Raw genomic sequence first — 10,750 nt, 5'->3', positions numbered from 1 at the left:
TACCCTGTGAGCTTCATTGGTCATGTGGGGCTGCGAACCCAGGTCTCCCTGGTTCCAATTCATCATTCAAACAAGGACACCATACTCTCTGCATAGCACAAGCCTGATCTGCGCTCTCTGAAGGTCTGCGCTGGCAAAGCTTAGGAGTTTCTTGAGTTTAACAAAGGAAAAAATTGTTCTTCTGGAATGAATGACAAACTTGTAACCTTTATCCAAAGCGCCACAATGATGTCAGGTGCATTGCGGTCTTAAGTAGGACGAGCTGCAGCTTCGAGAAGATGGTGCTTGTGAATTAAATAACTCCCTAGGCTAACCAGAAATTGTTGGCAAAAAGCAGGGAAGAGAAATTCAAATCAGTCAAAAATGTCTTGACGTGCCCCTGGGGTTGACAGTTGCTCTGTTCTACCAGAGTTGTAAATTTGACTCTCCTTAAAACCTGCTTTTATTTTTCTCCTCCTTCCTTGGTGGCACTGTTCCCCTCCGCAATCCGCCCACCCCGTCCCTTGTGCCCAGAAGGTCATTTCATTTATCCTGTCCCTTCCCTCAGCAGCCTGCTTTTCCTTTAATTTTATTTAATTGATTATAACTAATTGGCTCCCACTTTGGGGAAAAGTGTCATCGGAACCTGCTGGGTTTTTAATTTTTCTTCCCTGCTAAATTGTGTCTCAGGTGGACATTTGGAAATTAAAACCTCTTTCCTTGGGGAGGGGAAAACACACACATACACACACACACACACACACACACACACACAGAGAGAGAGAGAGAGAGAGAGAGAGAGAGAGAGAGAGAGAGTTTATTAGGCTCCAGTTTGCCCTCTGGAGTCACCCATTTAATAAGTACTGTAGAGTACATCAAACTATGTGGATTAAGTGCAGAGGCATAAAGTTTTGCCCTGGCAGTCAGGACAGTGACATCACGATGCCGCATGACATCACTTCCAGGTTCTCCTCAAAGGGCAAGATGCTGCTGGATTTGTGTCCCCCATTCTGTCTTCTGTGGAGGCTCCCAGCCTCCACAGAAGCCAGCAGTGCCCTGCCCTCTAGGGAGAACCCAGAGGTGACTGGGTATAGCACCCAGGGCATGTGCCCCTCAGACTCCACCCAAGTTACAGCTATGAATATGTGGAGACTATAGAGGTGGATCTGGCTAATATGCAGGGTGCTGCTTGCTGGATTTGGGTGCTCAAGATGTGGAACACCCCACCTCAGGAACTTTGCTTTTCTATCAGCATTTTGCTAGACCTGAGCCCAAAAACACACAAACCAGGCCCAGACATTTCACCACCCAATCTGTAGGTGGCAGCCACGGTAAGGCATCCAATCCAGGAACTCCTCATTCAGAACACTGTGATGTTTTTTGCAAGTTTTGGCCTAATTATGATGTGTTTTGTAATGAATTTGATTACTATTTATCATTCCCATGATAATGTTGTTGCTGTTAACAGCCAATTAAATGGTTATACATTGATCATTGCTGTGTTTGTTCCTGAAATTGAATAGTGTGTGTTTGATTAAAAAAAAAATTACTATATTTTCGAATACATCTGATGGTTATTTTATGTTGCCAGCAACATGTTGTTTTATATACCAATGAAATGAATTGTTGTTATACAGTTATTATTATTGCACTATTATTGCACTATTCAAATCATTCCACATTATTTTATGAATTATTTTACATTATTTTATGAATTAATGGTGGATTGTTCTTGTAAGCAGGTCCTTTCATTATCGCTTTCTGTTGGTTTGATATTAGTGTCTGTTTCATACTGAGTGGTGCTTTGGGAAAGCAGGAAACAAGCGATACACAAAATTAAGGCACCATTTGCTGCTGCAGCTGACATGTTCAGTGGCACACCTAGGGGGCCAGGGGGACAAATACCCCGGGCACCAGGCTCAGGGCCTTTTGCCCAGAGGTGTTCTGAGGGCTGGGGAAGCAGCATGCTGCTTTGTAAAGGCCTCAGAGGGGCCAAAATCCATCACTTCCAGTTTCACAGAGGAAACCAGAAGGGACATTTCTAAGCCCTTAGAAAACCTTCAGAGGGCTGGGAGGCTTCCCTGGCCCTCAGAATTTCTTCAATGGCACTTCCAGTTTTCTCTGTGCAACTGGAAGGGATGTTTTTCAGTCCTCCGAGGTCTTCATAAGGCTTTCAAAGTGTCAAGGAGGGTGTGTGTGGCCTCCCTGAGCCTCCTAAAGAGAGGTAGGGGTTGGCAGCCCACCAGTGGGGGGGGGCAGCTTGGCTAGTGGGGGGCGGCAGCCTGTAGCTGTGGCCCTGGGCAGTTCCTGGGCCAGGATTGCCACTGAACATGTTAATGGGAGTGCATGGAGAGAGGATGTGGCTTACTGGCACCACCCCGTTTTGCCAGCTGAGGGTCTCAGGGTCAGTTCCTGTTAAGTATCTCCAGGCAGAGCGGGGCAACACCCCTGCCAGAGAGCTGCTGTTTATGAGAGAGGCTTCCAACAGGTGGAGCATGACCCAGAAGTGGGTCATGACCAGACTTCAGGTGGATTGTAGCAGGGCTGCTGCATGTGCAGTTTTGTTTCAAGGCTCAGCCAGCACTATCTGAACAGTAGTGAAGACTACAGACCCTCGATGAGGCTCATCTTGATGGAGCCTTTAGTCTTGGAGCGGTGATTTGCCGACCTCCCCAATTTTCAGCGGACTGTCTCTCCCACCCAACTGCCTGCCCCCTGCCTTCCCTCGCTCCCTCTTTCTCTCCCTCTGTCCTTCCAAAAGGAGTACAGAGTGTCATCATGCCGCTCTCTGCCCCTCTTCTCCTTCCCCTTGTGCTTGACTTCTTCACAAATGTTTTCCACCTTCTCTGTCTCCTCCCTGTGTCTTGCTCGGTCAAGGAAGAGCAGCCGGCAACTCTTCAAATTAGGTTTTTCGTTTTGGATGGCCTTTCCACAGTTTTTCAAAGGAGCATTTTCTCCACTGCAGCCCCGTCCTCAGTTTGTGAAAGTGTCACTTTTCTTTGTGCCCTCCTCCCTCCCCGAGGCTGGTGCTTGGTGCGTGTGTGTGTGTGTGTGTGTGCTGGTTTCTCTGTCTTCTCTGTGAATGAGGAGGGAAAACATGTGGGCTCCTTGTGATGGCAAAACTGGGGACTTTTAGTTTTGCCATTTTCAAAAAGAAAGGCACTTCACGGCGCAGTGTGATTGTGGCTGGAGCCTTGTACTTTGCACTCTAGTGCCACCTGCTGCTAATCACAAGAAAGTTCTATAAGGCCCAACCCTACACACGTCTTCTTAGAAATAAGTTCCACTGAGTTCAATAAAATCATTGATCTTCACATCAGGGCGAGGACCAGGGCAGGTCCATCTGTGAGGCCAACTGAAATAGTTGCCTTGGGCAGCAGGTTAGTAAGGGGTGCCCACCTCAGTCCACCCACTCCTCCTCCTCCTCCTCCTCCTCCTCCTCCTTCTTCCACTCCCTGAATTGGAAAGGAAGAAGAGGATAGAGCAGAACAGGTAGTTCAGTGGTGTATGTGATGGCCTGGAGCGGCTCCTGTGCTCTTTTGGACACTGTCTCTCATGTTGGTTGGGCAGCTGCCAGGGATGGGTACTCAAGTCAGGTGACTTCAGTCCAAGTCGCAAAAACATGTGTTTTTGGCTGACTCATGTGCACTGGAGTCATGTGTGTCAACGACTCTGACACTGACTCGAGTCTGAGGTCACTGACTCAGAAACAAGTCCTCGCACATGTAGACTCAAGTCTGTCTGTGTCTCAGTGTGCTTGCTTACTTTTTTTCCAGTGTGAAAGGCCTCATGGGGCATCACTCAGACTGGGCAAGCAGCAAGGAAATTCTATCCAGGAAGCAGGGAAGGATTAATGCTTTGGTTTTTCATTGAACAGGAGGTGGGAGAGGGCGCTCTTGTCCATCTCTGAAAGAACAGATGATCATTGAATGAAGGTTTTTTCCCTGGATGAGTGAGTGCAGAAGGTGGCAGGGAGGCAGTTCATAGCTACAAACTCATGGCATGGCTCCAGCAGGCTCATTGAATGACAGGCCACAATGGGACTACTTCTGAGTAGAGCTGCAAATGATTGGGTCATACTGGTAAGCCTTCCAGTTGCTGCACATGACCCTCCTCCCTCTTGCCACTTCTGTCTCCATTCTCATGCAGTCTGTCCCACTCCTCCCACCTTGTGTTATAATACCATTGTACAAATCGATGGTGGGGCTACACCTGGAGTGTTGTGTCCTGTTCTGGTTGCCACATCTCAAAAAGGATATAGTGGAAATGGAAAAGGTACAGAAGAGAGTGACTAAAATGATTACTGGTCTGGGGCACCTCCCTTATGAAGAAAGGCTATGGCAATTGGGGCTATTCAGTCTAGGAAAAAGGTGACTGAGGGGGACATGATTGAGACATACAAAATTATGCAGGAGATGGCTAGAGGGATGATCTTTTCCCTCTCACACAACTCCAAAACCAGGGGACATCCATTAAAATTGAACATTGGGAGAGTTAGGACAGACGAAAGAAAATTTTTCTTTACCTAGCGTGTAGATAGTTTGTGGAATGCCATGTCACAGGATGTGGTGATGGTATCTGGCCTGGATGCCTTTAAAAGGGAATTGAGCAAATTTCTGGAGGAAAAGTCCAATCATGGGTTGTTGGTGGTTGGCAACCTTCAGTCTCGAAAGACGATGGTATAAGCCTACAGCACCCAGTAGTCCCAGGTGGTCTCCCATCCAAGTACTAACCTCAACCCCAATCCAACACCACCTGCCATGTGCTTGCTGAGAGTAGGGGGAGAGAGTTACTCTGCAAAGTACAAGTGAATTCCTTGAATCAAATGAGAGCTGGAGACTGGCATTTTCGCAACAGGGCCCACATCAGCCTTTGCTAGAAGATAGTGTTGTAGTTATGTTCTCAGCAAAATGTTCCTTGAAGATGAGAGATTATTATTACCATAACCACTACAAAATTGTGTCCAGGTCTATTTTAAGCCATGTAATTTACAACTCAATATCCTTTTGATTATGACAGAGATTTAATCCTTTATTTGAACAGCACATCCCTGTGTGTAAGTCTTCTTGTTGATGTGAGTGTTACAAATGTATTATTTACGCTAGATAGATACAGGTGTCGTTTCCCCCCCCCCCTTTGCTATGTATGTATAGCAGCTATCCAAGAAACCTCAGGCTCAAGAATGACTGCAGCTCCACCCGGTGGTGAAGCATGAAATTCTTTGACCACATCCTGCTACAACCAATTTCTGTCAGCTAAAAACAGTCCTAAGTTTTAAAACTACCTTGAATGCTGCTATAATCATTCTGTGGATATTTTAGGCTTAATTTTGTTTTGCAGGGCAGAAGCAGGAGCTGGAAAACATATCAGTGTCAGAGAGAACAATAGCATTAATGGATTGAACAGCATTACATTTAGATTTATTCTTCTTCTTCAGGTCTAGGCTGGCACTTGGGGAGCAGATCATCCTCCTCTCAACCAATATGCTGCTGTAGGTGCTACTGGGATCTGTGTGTCATTCATGATGCGCTTTGCAATTGTTGAATATATTTCTTGCCTTGTCGATGGTCAGTCACTGGTTCCTTAGGTCTTTCTCAATGCTTTTGAGCCATGTTTTCATTGGTGCTGCCCATTGAACCCTCCAGTACGGAGGTTGCTGTCACCAACAGAGCTTGTGTGGCATCCGGCTGGTGTTCATTCTGCAGATGTGGCCAAATACTACAGTCTGTTTTTGGATTTGTTCTTCAGCTTATGGTTGATGATTGCACCTTATCCAAATTGACTCATTAAGATGGCGATCATGAAGAGAGGCACCCAGGATCTATCTCGAGCATTGCATTTGGAAGGCCTCAAGCTTATTCATATCTGATTTGAGCAGAGTCTATGTTTCTTATCCATACAGAAGAATTGGCAAGATCAGTGTTTGGAAGAGGCAAATTTTGGTCTTGATAGAGATATTGACCTTTTTCCAGAGGCAAACGCTACTATTGCCTTGCCAATCCTGTTGTGGAATTTGGTGGTGGATGCTACCTTTTTCTCCTGTACCAGTGATCCCAGGTATCTGAATTCTTGAACCCAATCAATTTGGACTCCATTGAGGTGAACGTTTAGATTGAGGTGAACGTTTAGGGGAAGAGGTCTGGTCTAGAGGGTAGAGCCTCCGTTAGCCTGAAGATAACATCAGAAGGTCACCAGTTCAAGGACACTGGCAGCTGCCTGAACGGCTGAGAATGGTGAAAACTTGAAGCAGCTGACAAGCTGAACTGAGTGATTCCACCTGCTCTTGGTGTGAGCAAGAAGCATCTTGGCTGCCCTCCATGTGAGAGATGGAGCTGCTTGTCAGCCTGCGTGGGAGAGCTGGAGGCCAGAAGTGAGACCAAACCAGGAAGATCCATTCTGAAATGTTGTTGGTCCTTGAAAGAGAGAACCTCTATGATTGTAAAAATCCCCTTGAGGGATTTAGAAATGCCTGCTGATGTAAACCGCCTTGAATAAAGTCAGAGGAGTAATCCGATGACCAGAAAGTCGGTAATAAATACCTTGTTGTTGTTGTTGTTATTGTGGCTGTTATGCCTTTGTGGATTTGAGCCCACTGGGTATTTAACAGCCCAATCCCATTGGAGGAACAGCAGGTGGAATGTGCATGCTGCTGGTGTAAACTCTTTACTGCCATCATAAATGCAATTAGGTCAGTGCACATAGGCTTGTCACTGCCACAAGCAGCCAGGTCCATGAGCCAGCAGATGCTGGAGGCCCACTGGAGGAGGGAAGCTGGCAGAGGGTTGGAGGGAGGCAGGGAGGGGGTTGAACAGGGAGTGGGATGGGTGGAATGAGGAAGGGGTAGGCAGAACAAGGTGGTAATGGGGGCAGGGAGGAGAGTGGATCAAGCCAGGGATTGGGGCAGGATTAGCCACAGCAAATCCTAAGCCCCTTCCTGGGCCTGATCTGCCTTCATGATCTTCTTGATCTTTCAATTTCTAAGTCCTTGCATTTTGTTATTTTTTTCATTTCTTTCCCTTACTGTCACCTGATATTGTTATATAGATTATCTTGACTTTTTTTCCTTTCTTCTCGACTATAGTTATATCTGGTGTATTATGTGATTAAATGTTTATCTTTTTTCTAGTCAGAAATCCCATTGTATTTTTGCATTCATTTTCATTTAATAATATAATTTTATTATTAGGTAATTATATGTCAGAGAGGTACTTAAATACAGAACCCATATGCACCCAGATTGAAAAGAAATATCTCAGTGGCAAATATCACTCTTGCAAAATCTTTCTTCTTTGCTATAGCTTCCTAAGTCATTGAATTCTTGCAAAGATTCTCACCATCTAAATCTTCTGTTCTTTTGTGGCAAAAATGCAAAAGAGGAGATAATCTCTTTGGCAGCCTGAACATCAAAATTAGCCTCGAGGGGTCTGATGGCGGTGCTGGTGATGAATGGAGATGTATCAGTGTTGGCACCTCAGAGCTATGCAATTTGCTGCCCGATCATGAAACAACTGGTGGAAGCAATGGAAAGATGGAACACAGATCTCTCAGCTCCCCTTAGGGAGGGAGGTTTATAGTTAGCTGTCAAGAACCTCCTAAGACCAGGGGCTTAACAGGAAGTGTTAACAGGAGCTTAACAGGAAGTGGTTTCTTCTCCCTTGACAAAGATTGCATAGTTATCATCTATCTTCCTTCCCTTACAATTAGTAATATAAGGCACAATCCTAACCAACTTTCCAGCACTGGCATATATGTGCCTGTGGGGCATGTGCTGCATCCTGCAGTTGGGGGTCAGTCATGGAAGCCTCCTCAAGGGAAGGCAGTGTTTGTTCCCTTACCTCGGAGTTGCATTGCTCTTATGTCAGTGCTGGAAAGTGGGTTAGGATTGCACCCATAGGATACTGTCCCTCTGAAAATGAGAATTATTGAGGGTAAACATTTGGGGGGAATATGCACATATATTAAGTACAGCACTGGGTCTGTGGTGGAAGTACCTGTCCAAAATTTAGTTCCCATATATTTTTCCTGCCCAGGGTCAAGCTCTGAAAGAAAACAGTTCTGCAAGTTAATGTGTTGTGAATGGCACTGATTGGCTAGTGCCTGTGAAAAGTTAACACCCTGGTGATTGGGTGACTGGAAGTGAAGTGAAAATATGGGATGTTCTGGAAAATCCTACAGAACTTGCTGCAGTTTTGATTATGGGACACTTCTGGCATCTAGGGAAGCCTTCAGATGTGGGGACTATATATTTTCCCAGTGCAACTTCCAAAAAAAGGGAAAGGGTTTTGAATTTGTTCTCCCTTATTGGTTGTGGGGTGGGGTTCTCTGTAGGAACCAAACTTAACTGAGTCTACAGCTGAGATCAAGTGGAGCTATTGCCTCCCACCAGGGTGACCAATACTGGTGGCTTTGGTCCAATCCTTAATAAACTGCCTTTGTTCCTCCAGTTGATTTAGCCTTCCCTAGTGTGCAGCAAATTGATAATTAGCTTTGAGATAGCAAAAAATATTATTCTGGGAAATAAAAAGAATATTAAATACCCTAAAGAGATCTTCCAGTGGGTTTTACCCAATACTCTATCATCTCTGTTTCTTACTTTAATTGCCACAGAGTTGCCTTCCTTAAAACTATTTTCAAGGAGCAGGTCTTCACCATTATTAGGAAGGCATTGATGTGGAAAAGCTGTTGAAAGGATCACAAAGAGGATTTCGGCAGAGGAAACCGCTCTATGATCTTCTCTTTTTAAACACCAGATATAAATATTATATAATAACAAGGCTGATCCAAGACCTCCTGGAGCCTGAAGCACTGCATGTAATTACACACACACCCTTATCAGACAGAACACCAGCTGTTGTGGTTTTCATTCCTTCTCCCACCACTCTCTAGATGCAAAAAGAAAGATGGGAATGAAATAGAAGAGGAAGTGTAGACTCACCTCTACCCATCACTCTCCTCCTCTCCACACTTCTTCTTCCTCTTTGTCCCCTTCTTCATTTTTGAATGCAGGGAGCAGAAAGAGGAGTAGTGTTGAAGGCAGGTGCACACACACACACACACACACACACACCCCACTTTGCTGCCTGAGGCAATTGCCTCAATTGGCCTAACTGATGGGCCTGACTAATCTGTTGGGCCAGGTTTTGAATTCCAGAAAAATCCACAGAAAATTCCTTGCAGAAATATATGCAGGCTGTAGAGTTCACCTGGCCATGCTGTAGAATTGGAGTTAACTTGGTGTTGATTTTTAGGACAGTCAGTGCCAGCAAAACTGCAAAGGAAGAAAGTGGCTTTAACTATGCAAAATCATTACTGAGCATTAAGCAAATTCCATGGAGTATAATGCATAGAGCAGTGTGCTTCCTCACAGTGACTCCAATGGGAACTGCTAAGTGCTTCCTATTTCCCTCTACCACTGGGATTACACTCTGTATCTAAATTCCCAACTCATTTACAGAAGGAAATATGTTCATTCTTGGCTCCTGGGAAGGCAGAAATGTACATATCAGAATTAAGATTTGAAGGCTGGATGAACAGAATGTACCAAAATGGTCCCAGATGCCATTTATGTAGCAAGCTACACTAATGATTTATGGATTGCTAGACATTAAATCTAAAACAAAGGTCAAGGGTGTTTCCTGCACAAGTGAGGTACTTTTGCCAAGTGGGAGCTGTCCAGTGCTGAAACGACAGTGTTGCAGATGCTGTGACAACAAGGAGCAATTTAAAGATGAGAGCTGATCAGGTAGGTTCTCCACTTGGCTAGCACAGTACTTAAAAGGCTCTTGGTTCATGGTTCATATACAGGTCGATTACAGTCACATTCAAGTTGGTGCAGGAGCCAACTTGACTGTGGAAGATCAATCAAGGTTGCATAAGCCACCTGCTGGAGGTAGCTAGGCTAAAAGCATGAGGAGCAGGTAGGAATAAAAAGTTCCATAGATAGTTCCATTGATGGCAGAGAGGTTGATTCAATGAAGACCAAATCTCAAATGAGCCCATACACATCTTTTCCATTCCTGTCACATGTGTGTCTTGAATTTCTCCTCTTGCAGGAGTTGTCTAGCAGGTCAAGGAACAGGTAGGTGGCAAGGCTGCAGAAGTAGTGGGGGAACTGCCCAGCCAAGGAGTCACTCCCTGATTCTAGGAACTGGACAGAATGAAGCAATGACAGGGCAACAAGTGAGATGTTTTGCAGCTGGCTTTGTGAACCTACTCATTCCTGGAGAATCAACAGGACCCTGATCCAGAACACTGGATTAATACTGTAATTAATCTGTGGAACTCCTTGCCACAGTATGTGTTGGTGGCATGTGACCTAGATGCCTTTAAAGAGGGATTGGACAGATTGAGGGATGAAATGTCATGGTTACATGCCATGATGGGTATATGCATCATCCTGATTTTAGAAGTAGGCTACCTCTGAATGCCAGATGCAAGGGAATGGCAATAGGATACAGATATCTTGTTGTCTTAGGTGCTCCCTGAGGCATCTGGTGAGCCATTGTGAGATATAGGAAGCTGGGCTAGATGGGCCTTTGGCCTAATCCAGCAGTGCTCTTCTTAATACATGTTGGTTCATGATTCCTCTTCTAAAGCAGGGCTCCAAGATAGAAGTCATGTGGTCCGGGGAACACTGCAACTTTTTGACTGGACTTCAGCTTCAACACTGATGCTGTTCCTGGGTGATTGTGGAGAATCACTAGCTAAGGAATTGACTAGGTGGGATACATTGTCTCCAAACTCTGCAGATTTCTTGGATGAGGCATCTTGC

Source organism: Tiliqua scincoides, chromosome 9 (genome assembly GCF_035046505.1).
Source record: "Tiliqua scincoides isolate rTilSci1 chromosome 9, rTilSci1.hap2, whole genome shotgun sequence".
Taxonomy (NCBI): Eukaryota; Metazoa; Chordata; class Lepidosauria; order Squamata; family Scincidae; genus Tiliqua; species Tiliqua scincoides.
Note: the sequence above shows the minus strand (reverse complement) of the source record.